Source organism: Tachyglossus aculeatus, chromosome 4 (genome assembly GCF_015852505.1).
Source record: "Tachyglossus aculeatus isolate mTacAcu1 chromosome 4, mTacAcu1.pri, whole genome shotgun sequence".
Classification (NCBI taxonomy): Eukaryota; Metazoa; Chordata; class Mammalia; order Monotremata; family Tachyglossidae; genus Tachyglossus; species Tachyglossus aculeatus.
This window is the reverse complement of record NC_052069.1, coordinates 131,595,573-131,609,977: the sequence shown is the minus strand read 5'-3', so window position 1 is coordinate 131,609,977 and position 14,405 is coordinate 131,595,573.

Here is a 14,405-nt window from a genome sequence, read left to right as displayed (position 1 = left end):
GAATATTGCACTCAACCATGATTAACCAAATGGGCTAAGGTGCCTATTCTCTCTACGACGAAATATCTCCAATCCCTAGAGTTGAAACAGAAAGCTATTACTAATCAAGGAAAAAAATTGATGAGTCCGTTGAGGTTGTTCTACGAAGGTGTCCCAGAGTGGGAACCACGTGGTACTGTGCAGTCATTTAGGTTGTGGGGGCCGGGACCACAGAGAGCCCAGTATCCCAGCTTTCTGAGATCCCAGGATGGCCAGCGGAGCCGCGGAGCCGTCCTCCCAGGGGGAATCCCCCAGGAAATAACCCGACCATCGTCTGATGGGACGGAGCAGGCATCCAGAGAGTTGAGAGAAGGAGGGAGGATCCTGACGGCTCTCACCCCTACCCAGACATTGCTGTCATCCCCACCAGTGTCCAGGAACGACGAGATTAAGTGAACCTCTTTCTCAGAGGAGGTCGGTGCTCCCCAGTCCAGGACAGGCCCTGTGACTCTGGAGAGGAACAGGGGAAAGGTGAGAAGCAGGGAAGGGAAATTTCAGTATAAGCCAGAATAAATGGATCAAAGTTAGAATTTCTCCTATTCTTTCATGTTACTTCCCCGAGGATAAATGAACCATTCCAGCTAGTACCCCATCCAGGGCAAGATGAGGGGTTGTGGGTATTTTTGAGTGAGGGAAACTCAGCCACCCATCAGATGTCAGTGGAAAGAGCCAGGTTCTGGGACTCAGAAGCCCCCATCATCTCCGCCACTGGCTTTCTGTGTGACCTCGGGAAAGCCACTTAATCACTCTGTACTCCAGTTTCCTCGTCTCCTAAGTGCTTAGTACACTGCCTAATATCCGGTACGGGCTCAATAAATACTATCGGCTGATTGAATGTGGATAGGGAACGTGTCTACCAACTCCGTTATATTGAATTCTCCCAGCCATTTAGTACAGTGATCTGCACACAATAAGCACTCAGTAAATTCCATTGATTGATTAATTGTTTGAACGTAGGCAGGGAGGTTCTCTGCCATCCATGTTGTATTCTACTCTCCCAAGAGCTTAGTACAGTGTTCTGCACTGTAAATGTCCAATATTAATTATTGATTGATTAACATTGTCTTCTGGTTTGAGACGGGTTTGGGCATAAGGAAGAAGTCATAATTGAGAGATTGGCCTATTGGAAGCATAAGACCAGTACTGGCACATTGCCTGCTTAAACTAGGATCAATCAATCAATCAATGATATTTCCTGAGTGCTGACTCGTTGCGGAGCACTGTTCTAAGCACATGGGAGAATACAATACAGCAGAACTTCTAGACATGTTCCCTGCTCACAAGCTTACAGTTAAAAGGGGAAGACAGACATTAATAGAAACAAAGGTAAGGGGAGATATACACAGAAGTATTCACAGCAGAGCAAGCTAGAGAGGTGGCTGTGCAATGGAGTAAAACAATATACATGCCTAAGAGGAGTATCAGAAGGTCCATGATGGGTAGAAACGGTGGATGGGTTTGTCTGCCTGAAAGTTAACTGTGAAAAGCTCGTTGGAGGAGACGGGCTTTTGTGTGGGAATTGGAACGTGGAAGGATTGTGGCCTGTCAGAAGGAACAGCATGGTGGAGTGGATAAGCCACGAGTAGGGGAGTCAGAAGGTCATGGGCCCTAACCCCGGCTCTGCTACTTGTCTGCTGTGTGACACTGGGCAAGTCACTTAGATTTCTCTGGGACTTCAGTTACCTCATCTGGAAAATGGAGGTTGAGACGGTGAGCCCCGCGTGGGCCCAACCCGATTTCCCTGTATCCGCCCCACTGCTTAGTACAGTGACTCACACATAGTAAGTGCTTAGCAAATACCGTAATTATGATTTGAAGGGGCGGGAGTTCTAAACTTGGAAAACAGCCCGAGAGAGGGGAGAGCCATGGGAGTAATAATAATAATGATAATGCATTTATTAAGTGCTTACTATATGCAAAGCACTGTTCTAAGCTCAGGGGAGGTTACAAGGTGATCAGGGTATCCAATGGGGGGCTCACAGTGTTAATCCCCATTTTACAGATGAGGTAACTGAGGCCCAGAAAAGTTAAGTGACTTGCCCAAAGTCACAGAGCTGACAATCGGCAGAGCCAGGATTTGAACCCATGACCTCTTACTCCAAAGCCCATGCTCTTTCCACTGAGAAACTCTGCTTCTCGTGTAATGAGTAATGAGAGTAATAAAAGTAATGAGAGTCTGGTAATTAGAGTGAGGCAGAGCTGGAAGACTGGCAAGGGATAAATTAAAATAATATGTTGGGGAATAAAAGGTAGGGAAATAGATATGAAAAGTAAAGGAGCTATTAAATAGGCATAAGAGGATAGGAAGGAATTTGACTAGTTCATAATAATAATAATAATGATAATAACGGTATTTGTTAAGCATGTACTCGTGGTAAGCACTGTATTAAGTTCTAGCGTAGATTCAAGTTAAACAGGCCCCTCATGGACCTCACAGTCTAAATAGGAGGGAGAATAGGTACTGAATCCCCATTTTGCAAATGTGGGAACTGGGGCCCAGAGAAGTGAAGTGACTTGCCCAAGGTCACACAGCAGGTAAATGGCAGATCGGGGATTAAAAGCCAGGTCCTCTGATTTCCAGGTCCGAGCTCTTTCCACTAGTCTGTGCTGCTTCTCAAATGATGCGGAATTAAGGGACTACAATCCTTGCAGGTACTTGCAAGTTTGAATAATAGTAAGGGTAATGATAGCATTTGTTAAGCGCTTACTATGCACAAACACTGTTCTAAGCGCTGGGGAGGATACAAGGTGATCAAGCTGTCCCACGTGGAGCTCACAGTCTTAATCCCCATTTTACCGATGAGGTACCTGAGACACAGAGACGTTAAGTGACTTGCCCAAGGTCACACAGCTGACACTTGGTGGAGCTGGGATTTGAATCCACGACCTCTAACCCATGCTTGTCTCTTTCCAATGAGCCATGCTGCTTCTCTTGGAATAGACACCTAGGAGTCAGGAATAGTTTATGTGCTGGCCCTGAAGAGAGGAAGGTAAACTGAGGGAGATGAACACCGTGATTAGCTTGTAATTACCCTAGCGCTTAATACAGTGCTTGGTACATAGTAAGAACTTAACAAATTTCATAAAAACACACAAAATCTGAGATTTCCCTCCAACCCAAAGATTTTCTCCTCTTCTGTGAACTTTTCTCTAGATTATTATTGTCGTCCCTATTGGAATCTACTTCTCTTTTCTAAATGTCCTTAGGCAGTCAGTGCCAATTCCCACAAAATGACCAATGTCACTGTGAAGACAAAATTCCTGCTGCCGGGATTCTCGGAAGTTCGGGAGCTGCAGCTGGTCCACGCTGTGCTGTTCCTCCTGGTCTACGTGGTGGCCCTGATGGGAAATCTCCTCATCATCGCCGTCACCATCCTCGACCGGCACCTCCACACCCTCTTGTACGTCTTCCTCAGGCACCTGTCCTCGACCTCTGCCTCAACTCTGTCAACCTCCCCAAGTCCATCTACAACTCCCTGAGCAATAATAATCCCATTTCCTTCCTAGGCTGCATTGCTCAGCTCTTTCTGTAGATCTTGTTTGTGGGTTCTGAGTACTTCGTCCTCACGGCGATGTCCTTCGACCGCTACAACTCCATCTGCCTCCCCCTGCGCCACGATATCAGCATGGACTGAGGGGCCTGTGGGAAGATGGCCGACGCCTCTTGGCTCAGTGGAGGACTGATTAGGGTCTTGTTTTCAGCTTCGACCTTCTCCATGTTCTTCTGCAGGTCCAACATTGTCCCCCATTTCGTCTGTGAAGTCCCCGCTCTGCTGAAGATCTCCTGCTCCGATGACTACGTTGCCATGGACGTGAACGTGACCACAGGAGTAGCGTTAGCCATCGTCTGCTTCGTGCTCATCGTCCTCTCTTTATATCCTCATTTTCTGGGCCGTGCTCAGGTTGATGGCCACTGAGGGCCGGGCCATCGTCTTCTCCACCTGCCTGCCTCACCTCACCGTCGTAATTGCTTTTTTCTCTACCTGGACTTTCGTCTACCTCAAACCGCCCTCGAACTCCCCCTCAACGCTGGACCTACTGGCATCCGTGTTCTACACCGTCGTGTCCGCCTGCCCTCAATCCCCTCATCTACAGCCTGAAGAATAAAGATGTGAAATCTACCCTGGTGAGGGTCCTAAAGGGTTCACTCTCCCAGCTCCCTCTCTGGCATAAAATGTCTTTTTCTCCGTGTCAATGATTCCAGCCGTTGTCAGAGGGATCGTCCAAGGATTTGTCCAGATTTACAGCCAACCTTCGGGTCTAAAGGCAGATTCGCGACACGGAATGTTTTCTTATGTGTGCTGCTGTGGCTGAGGAGGTCCTTCTTCATATTCAGGATTTAGAGATCTTTTCTTAATCCCGCATGGGAGAAATGCAAGTTATCCCTGTAGATTGTAAGCTCCATGTGGGCAGGGAACATGACCATTTTTGCTGTATTGTACTCTCCCAAGTGATTACTACAGTTCTCTGCACATTGTAAGCACTCAATAAATACCATTTATTGATTGATTGATTGCTTTGTACAGTGCTCCAAACAGGGTAAGTGCTCGATAAATACGATTGATAAATTGTCTGACTGATTAATATCTGTATAATCCTCTAGATTGAAAGCTCATTGTGAGCAGGGAATGTGTCTGCCACCTCAGTAGTACTGTACTCTCCCAAGCACCTGGTACAGTGCTCTGTACATGGAAAGTGTTCAATAAATACCACTGATTGATTGATCTATTGATTAATGTCTCTATCCCCCTCTAGCCAGTAAGCTCATTGTGGATAGAAAACCTGTCTACCACCTCTGTATTACTGTACAATCCCAGGCACTTGGTACAGTGCTCTGCACATAGTAATCGCTCAATATAAACCATGGATTGAATGACTGATTATTTGATGAGTTGGGGTGAGCAGGAACAGAGAAAGGGGTTACAGAAGAAGGTACCAAAACCCAAGAGACGCAGTTGTCATTTCCCCAATTTCTGGAAGTCTGCCCAAGTAACGTAGTACAGTCCAACTGTATCAGATGAACAGATAACCTCCATCCCGTTGTATGCTTTTACAGTCCCCGTTCTTACCTATACATAGATTACCAATTGTATATTCCGTTAGTAATGGATCTAGTTCATCCTGGCATTGGTACCCCTCTCTGTAAAATCCTTACGTTCGCTGATGAGAATCACTGGTGTCTACACTCTTCACTAAATTGTGAACTCCCTGAGGCCGGAATGTGCATGTCTTCCTTTTTTTGGAATTCGTTAAGTGCTTAGTATGTGCCATGCGTAGTACTGAGTGCTAGAATAGGTACATAATAATCAGTCAGTCAGTTGGTCACTTGTATTTATTGAGTGCTTATTGTGTGCAGAACACTGTACTATAACGAGCTTACAGGATAGAGGGGAAGACAGAAGTTAATGTAAATAAATACTGGATATGGGTATAAGTGCTATTGGGCTGGCTGAAAGAAGGGAGCAACCCAGGATGACACAGAAGGGAGTAGGAGAAAAGGAAATCGGGGCTTATTCAGGGAAGGCGTTTGGGAGGAGCTGTGCCTTAAATAAAGCTTTGAAGGTTGGAGGAGTGATCTTCCATCTGATATGAAGACGGAGGGCACTCCAGCCTAAGACAGGATGTGGGTGACAGGTCGTCAGTGAAAAGACTACATCCCCGTAGAGTGAATAGGTTAGCATTAGAGGAATGAGGTGTGCAGGCTGGGTTGCAGCAGTGAAGTGAAATAGGAGGGGGCAAGCTGATCGAATGGTTTAAAAACCAATGATAAGGAGTTCTGCGTGATATGGAAGTGTATTGGAAACCACTGGAGGATCCTGAGGAGGGGGAAACATGGCCTGAACGCTTTTTAGTAAATGCTGCTTCTCGCTGTCACAGCTTGGCAAGGATCCATCTGAGAATTAGCACCGTTGATGATGTCTGCTCAGGGAGCTGTTGTCCATTTCAGATGACTGGCTCTGGAGCTGCAGTTTCTATGTTTCTTTGACAACGGCATTGATTCACTGCCCTGGGATTTTGCAGCTCCGCCTGAATGGTGGCACAGAGAGGTTTGGCTTCAGCTACTGGAAGACATAATTAAAGTTGACCTAGTGCTGAGGCTCTTGCAGTGGGAGTTTGTTACTGGCCACGTGGGCGCCTCTGGTTTCTGACCGCTTCTCTCCCTCGCTCCCTCAGCCCCCACTCCTTCCCCTGAGCAGAGCGAATTCTCAGTCCTAGAAGCATCGATGTCCTCGGGATACGCACCTGTGTCCACCTGGCTCAGACATTTTTCATTCCCTGTCTCCTCCCTTATGGCGATTCTGGGTAAGCAAAGTTAGGAGTGGAGACGTTTGTTTGGTTTGTGGGTGCGGGGTGCCTGGGGAGGAAATGCATCCCTGATGGGTTCAACACCAGAGAAATGCTCCAAAATTCTTTCTCTTGGCAACAAGCTCGAACGGTCCCTTGACTCTGTAGCCTAGTTGAGAGAACCCGGGCCTGAGAGCCAGAGGACCTGGGTTCTAATCCCCGCTCCATCACCTGAGCGACCTAGGGCAAATCGTTTCACTTCTCTATGCCTCAGTTACCTCATCTGTCAAATGAGGATTAAGGTTGTGAGTCCGACATGGGACAGGAACGGTATCCAACTTGATGAGCTTCGATATATCTGTGTGCTTAGGTGCTTACTACAGTGCCTAGAACAATACCATAAAAAACACCACTGTCACTGATGTCTTATCTGACTGTGAAAGCCATGAGATATATATATATATATATATATAGATATATATATTATACACACACACAGATCCATCACTAATCATATATATCACCACATATAGTAAGCACTTAAAGATATCATTAAATATATATATATATAATTGTCCTTTTTATATAGATACATGGTAGTGACATAGTGAAAATGATATATTAGCTATACATGCAAATATATACAATATGTCTATAAAAGTGAATAGATAGATAGATAGATAGATAGATAGATAGGATTAGTGATGCTAAGAAAGTAAAAAGTAAAGAGAAGAAACAGCAAGATGCAAAATCTGGTATGAAATGAATTAGACCTCAGGAAACTCGTTCAACGTCTCTGTACCTCAGTTACCTCATCTGTAAAATGGGGATTGAGAAGGTGAGTCCCACCCTACGTGGGACATGGAAATGGTCCGATCTGATTAGCTTGTATCTACTCCAGAGCTTAGTACAATGCCTGGCACATAGCAAGCACTTAAAAACTATCGTAATAAAAAAGCCCCAACACTATCAGTGGTTCTTATTTGAATATGAAAGACGTGATATATATGTACATTGCTAATCATATGTAGCATTACTCATATATATATTCACAAATCACTGTCTTCAGATTGTGATACATGATGGTGATATATAAGGTCTGCACACACTAAGCGCTCAATAAATACGATTGAATGAATATAATATTAGTGATATGTAAATCATATATAAAGAAATGTTATATCAATAGATAGATATGATTCCTGTTGCTAACAAAGCAGAAAGAAAAGAGAACAAACAGCAAGATACAAAATGTGGTATGAAATGAATTAGATGAAACAAACTTGCCAAAAATAGGAGAAGCAGTGTGGCTTACTGGGAAGAGCCTGGATTTGGGAGTCAGAGGTCGTGGGTTCTAATCTAGGCCCCGCCACCTATCAGCTGTGTGAGTTTGGGCAAGTCACTTAACTTCCCTGTGCCTCAGTTACCTCATCTGTAAAATGGGGATTAAGACTGTGAACCCCACGTGGGACAACCTGATGGCCTTGTATCTACTCCAGCGCTTAGAACAGTGATCAGCAAATAGTAAGCACTTAACAAATACCATCATCATTATTATTATTAAAAATGTTCCTGAATAGTCCAAGGCTGGTGAAGCCTCCCTTTTATTTTTTACTGGTATTTGTTAAGAGCTTATAATGTGCTAGGCACTGTTCTAAGCGCTGGTGTAGATGCAAAGTACAAAATCAATTGTATTCATTGAGGGTTTACTATGTGCAGAAAAAGGAAGTAGAGGCTCCCGTCTAGTTCAGGCTGCCTCCTGGCTGAAATGCAGCTGTCACTTCACCCAGGAAAAACTAAATTTCATCATCATCATCATCCTCACCAAAGTCAATTATTGAGCGCTTACCATGTGCAGAGCACTGAACAACGTACTTGATAGAGTCTTATACAACAGAGTTGGCAGACATGTTCCCTACCCACAATATACTTATAGGCTAGGAAGTGAGACAGACATGAGTTGAAATAAAGAATGTATAATATATAGGTCATTGATTAGGAGGCCTTCCCAAACTGAGCCCCCTCCTTCCTCTCCCCCTCGTCCCCCTCCCCATCCCCACCGCATTACCTCCTTCCCCTCCCCACAGCACCTGTATATATGTATATGTTTGTACATATTTATTAGTCTATTTTACTCGTGCATATTTATTCTATTTATTTTATTTTGTTAATATTTTTTTTGTGGGGCCTGTGAGTTCAATAACACGTTCAAGGTGAACGAATTGCTTCTGTACAGGAGGTCATAGAGAGTGACCAGGAAAATGTCACATTTGGCCTTTCAATCCTCGGGCATCAGCCTGGAGACGAACAGTATTTTAAATGATATACATTCCGAACCCTGGTCTGGTTCTGAGGGTCGGTCACGTACTTCAGCACGGGAACATCAAGAAGCAAACTGAAGATCCAGAAGAGAAGGCAGGAGAGGCCGATCGATTTAGGCTCTGTCTTTGATTGTGGCCCACCAGGTGGCCCGGGGGCTGAGGGTGATCGCTTGGAACATGCTCAGGAGGCACGTGGTGCAGATGGAAAGTTCACAGGCCACACGGTAGCAGTAAAGGAGGATTTTACAGCCAACGGTGTCCAGAAAATTTCCATCTTCCAAGCCTCCGTGGTCTCAGGGATTCCCTGAGGTGTTGAGCAGCACCATGGTGTTGGCCAAGCCCAGGTAAGCTAAGATTTGTTCAATGGGCCTCAGGCTAGAATGGATGGAAAATATCAGGAGTATGATGATCCCAGAAGCCCCACGACTAAATGCACCATAAGCAGGATGACGAAGGAGACCTCATCTATGTTCATTCTCTTCAGATCTCCGAGGAGCCTTCCAGAGATGATAAAGGGAAGTCAAATATTAAAGGAGGACGAAGTGTGGCCTAGTGACTACAGCAAGGGCTTGGGAGTCAAAAGGATTTGGATTCTAATACTAGCTCTGCCACTGGTCTGCTGTGTGACCTTGGACAAATCGCTTCACTTCTCTGGGCCTTGGCTCCCACATCTGTAAAATTGGAAGTAAGGCTATGAGCCCCATGTAGGGCATGGACTGTGTCCCACCTGATTAGCTTATATCTACTCAGCGCTTACTACAATGTCTAGTACATAATGTTAGGAACTCTTAGCCTAGATAACTCCATTTTGCTCAAGGACTTGGCCTAAGTGACTGCATTTTGACCAAGGACTACCTCTTGTCAGTACTGAGCAAGAAGTTCCTGTAAATAAGACATCTTATCAGGAGTTCCTGCTCAAGCAAACTGAGTTAACAAGTATACAGGACGTTTCTGTTTGTTACATTCCCTGTGAATCTGATTGTTTGAAGCTGCAATAAAGGCTGTGGTGGGAGATGGGATCGGGGCTGTTCATCACTCATACCCCACTGGGGTGAAGGGAGTGGACAGCCACTTTCTGGCCTTTCTGCTGTGGTGGCTTGTCCCTTTCGAGTCTTTCTTCTTTTGACCCTACCAGGGTCTTGCAACACCCTGGCTCACAACTCTCTCCTCTATCCTCCGACTAGTCACTAGTACCCCACTGCGGTGAACAGACTAGTCGGGACTTCACATTTCAAATGATAGCAAGTGCTTTACAAATGTCATGAAAAAAGCCACTACTTATTTCAAATGTGAGTACCGTGAGAGACAGAAATTGTGTTTGACCTAATTAACTTAACCCAACACTTAGAACAGTGCCTGATACATATTAAGCACTTAGGAAATACCATAAATACAAAACAAAGAAAAACAGCTATGAAAAAAATCAATCAATCGGTCATATTTATTGAGCACATACTGTGTGCAGAGCATTGAAAGAAGCCCTTGGCTACTGAGGATCTCTCTTCCAGACACCATCTTCTCCTTGGGCTTGTGTTCTTGCTGTACTGCAGATCTTGAAGCCATAATATAACGGGTAGTGAAGGGGTCAGGTCAACATCAATTTATCAAGGAGACTGAGCACTTTCTTTGAGTCCAGGGCTCTACTAGGTACTTGGGGAAGTACAGGAATCGTTCATTCAATCTCATTTATTGAGCACTTACTATATACAAAGGACTGTAAAGGACAATATAATAATAAACAGACACATTCCCTGCCCACGGTGAGCTCACAGTCTAGAGGGGGAGACAGACATTAATATAAATAAATGAATTACAGCTATGTACATACGTGCCATGGGGTGGGAAGGGGGATGAATTAAGGGAAAAAGTCAGGGAGATGCAAAATAGACAGAAGGACAGAGGAGGTCATAGGGAAGGCTTCTCGGAGGAGATTAGCCTTCTGTAAGGCTTTAAAGGTGAGGGAGAGAAATTGTCTGCCTGATATGAGGAGGGAGGGCATTCCAGAAAGGATCTGGGAGAGTGGTCAGTGATGAGATAGACAAGATCGAGGTTCAGTGAGAAGGTGAGGATTAGAGGAATGAAGTGTTCATGCTGGGTTGTAATGGGAGAGTAGCGAGGTGAGGTAAGAGGGCTCAAGGTGATGGAGTGCTTTGTAAATGATGGTGAGGAGTTTTTATAGACCTTAGTATAGACTGGTACAGTAGACTGTATAGACATGATCCCTGCCTTTAAGAGGGATGGAGAAGTGGCATGGCCTAGTGGAAAGAGCACAGGCCTAGGAGTCAGAGTACATGGGTTCTAATCCCGGCTCCATCAGCTGTCAGCTGTGTGACCTTGGGCAAGTCACTTACCTTCTCTATGCCTCAGTTACCTCATCTGTGAAATGGAAATTGAATCTTCCTCCCTCTGACTTAGACTGAGAGCACTATGTGGGATGGGGCCTGTGTCCGACTTATTACCTTCTATCTCCCCCAGTGCTTGACGCATAGTAAGCACTTAACAAATGTCATAAAAACGAAAAAGGAGCCTGCAATCTCTTTGGGGAGGCAGACATGAAAATAAATTATGAATAAGAGAATTAGCAGAATATCAGGATATGTACATAAGGGGGCGGGGAATGGGTTGAATACAACAGAGCTTTAGGGGAACAAGCCCAAATGCTTAGGCAATGTAAAAAGGAGGGCATGAAGGGTGGGAAAATGCGAGATGAATAACGGAATTGTTCTAGGAAATGAGCTTTGAAGATGGAGAGAGTGGTTGTCTGTCAGATATGAAAAGGGATGGAGTTCCAGGACAGAGGGAGATGTGAAGACGCAGCATGGCCTAGCAGAGGGAGAGCCTGGGCCTGGGAGTCAGAAGGACCTGGGTTCGAATCCTAGCTCTGCTGACTATTGTGTGACTCTGGGCAAGTCACATCACTTCTCTGTGCCTCAGTTACCTTATCTGTAAAATGGTGATTAAGACTGTGAGCCCCATCTCAGACAGGGACTGTGACCATCCTGATTAGATTGTATCCACCCTAGTGCTTAGAACAGTGTTTGATACATATTTCATGATTATTGATAATAATCATAATTATTGAGTGCTTTCTGTGTGCAAAACACTGTACTAAGCTTTGGGGAGAGTACAGTATAATATCAGACACATTCTCTGTCCACAATTAGCTCATAGGTCTAGAAAGCTATATTAATAATGAATTATTATGGCATTCGTTGGGCAGTTACTATGTGCTGAGCACTGTTCTACACGCTGCGATACCAGAGAGAGAGAGAGAGAGACAGAGAGAGAGAGAGAGAGACAGAGAGAGAGACAGAGACAGAGGCAGAGACAGAGAAACAGAGAGAGAGACAGTGGAGAACCTTAAATCCAGTGATCAGAAGTTTCTGTTGGATGTGAAGATGAAAGTGGGAGGTTTTTGAGGTATGATGAGATTCACACAAAATATTTTAGTGAAATGATCTGAGCAGCAGAGAAGATATAGACTGGAGAGAAGACAGGCAGGGGGACATATACAGTAGTCAAGGCAGGATGTGATGAATGCCTGGCCACTGGTGATGACATTTTTGGTGGAGCAGAAGGGATGGGTCCTGGAAATGATTTAGAGGAAAAACTGGAAACAATTTACAGGCTGGATGTGAAACTTGAATGAAAGTGAGGAATCAAAGATAATGACAAAGTTGCTCTCAGAGAACAGGAGGCCTCTAGATTTTTCTCTTATGGGTCTCCCACTCCCGGAAGGTATAATAATCATGATGATTATCATGCTAGCTAAGCACTTGCTACGTGTCAAACACTGTTCTAATTACTGAGGTAGATTCAAGTTAATAATAATAGTAATAATGGTATTTGTTAAGCACTTTCCAGGTGCAAAGCATTATTCGAAGCACTGGGGGGGATAAAAGGTGATCAGGTTGTCCCACGTGGGGCTCACAGTCTTCATTCCCATTTTCCAGATGAGGTAACTGAGGCCCAGAGAAGCGAAGTGATTTGCTCAAAGTCACACAGCTGACAAATGGCGGAGCTGGAATTAGAAACCATGACCTCTGACTCCCAAGCCCGGGCTCTTTCCACTGAGCCTCGTTGCTGACCCAATTAATCAAGTTGGACACAGTCCCTTTTCTACATGGGGTTCACACTCCTATTCCCCATTCTACAGATGAGGCAACTGAGGCACGGAAATGGTGAGCCTTGCCCAAGGTCACGCAGCAGAGTGACAGAGCCGGGAATAGAACCCAGGTCCTTCTGACTCCCAGGCCTGTGCTCTAGCCACTCAGCCACGCTGCTTCTGCCCCAATTGCCATCACACTTAAAAGGACAGGTTGGCCCTTATGGTGGTCAGCCTGGTTGTGCCCTCAGGAACGCATTTTTCTGTGTTGGAGTCAGTGGAAGAGGGGTACTGGGGACGGCTGGGGGAGTGGGAAGATTGATGGTATTTATTGAGTGCTCACTGCTTGCGGAGCACAGTAATATGCACTTGGGAGTTTTTGGGAATAAGAGTGAGGGGTTTGCCAGGTATGAAGCCTCTGAGCCCTGTCCCCTTCTGGAAGCACAAAGCTAGCCTTTCTGCCTAGGCTAGCAGAGCCTCAGAACTGCAGAGCTTCACCAGCAATCTTTCCCTCTCACACCATCTGCCTTTCCACTTAGTGAAAACCCAGGTATCCAGAGACAACCTTTTCGTATGGTATTTGTTAAGCACTTACCATGTGTCAGGCCCTGAACTAAGCTCTGGGGGAGATGCAGTCTAATTAGGGTTGACTCAGTCCATGCCCCACATGGGGCACACAGTCTTAATCCCCGTTTTACAGACGAGGGAACTGAGAACAGAGAATTGAAGCGACATGCCCAAAGTCACACAGCAGACAAGTGGCGGAGCCAGAATTAGAACCCAGGTCCTTCTGAGTCCCAGGCCCGGGTTCTAGACACTCGGCCCTGCTGCTCCTAGACCCCTCCCCTCCTCCCCCCGCCCCAGAACCTTTGAGCGTTCCTACCTCAAATCTACCATCACCCAAACACCTTGCAACCAAAAGGCTCCGACATGTTTCACAGATCTATTCTCCGGATCTAAAAGTCGGTAAAACCCCAACCACCATTGATCTCGGCTCCCCGGCCCGGATCTCCTCGTGAAATAATTAATCAATGATGGCATTTGTTAAGCGCTTACTATGTGCGAAGCACTATTCTAAGCACTCGGGGGATACAAGGTGTTCAGCGTGTCCCACGAGGGGCTCATAGTCTTTAGCCCCATTTCACAGATGAGGTAACTGAAGCTCAGATAATTTAAGTGACTTGCTCCAAAGTCACACAGTTGACAGGTGGCGTGGCCGGGACCGGGACCTCTGACTCCTAAATCCGGGCTCTTCCCACTAAGCCACGCTGCTGAATCCTCTGAAACTCTCCGGCCAAGAGAGAGGTGGTTTTGTCCTGCACATCTGACATCATCGCTCATTCAGGTTGGGCGAGCATTTCGGGGCCAGCCTCTGACTGGCGGAGCAGGATTGAGCCAGCATTTATCGTCCAGGAGCCTCATCTCTGCTCTCCCCTGGGGGCGATTAACAAGATCACAGATGAGAGTATCACTGAACATTAATCTGCTCTGATTACTCTCAGAGGGAAACCTCAATGGGAATGTCCAGGTCCCCCTCCCTGCTGCGACTCAGCCTGGGAAAAGAAAATACCAAGAGTTGCCGAACAATTATCAGGGGCCGATTGACACTGTCGTTCCCATGTGTCGCTACTGGAGAGATAGAATGGGCCTCGGTG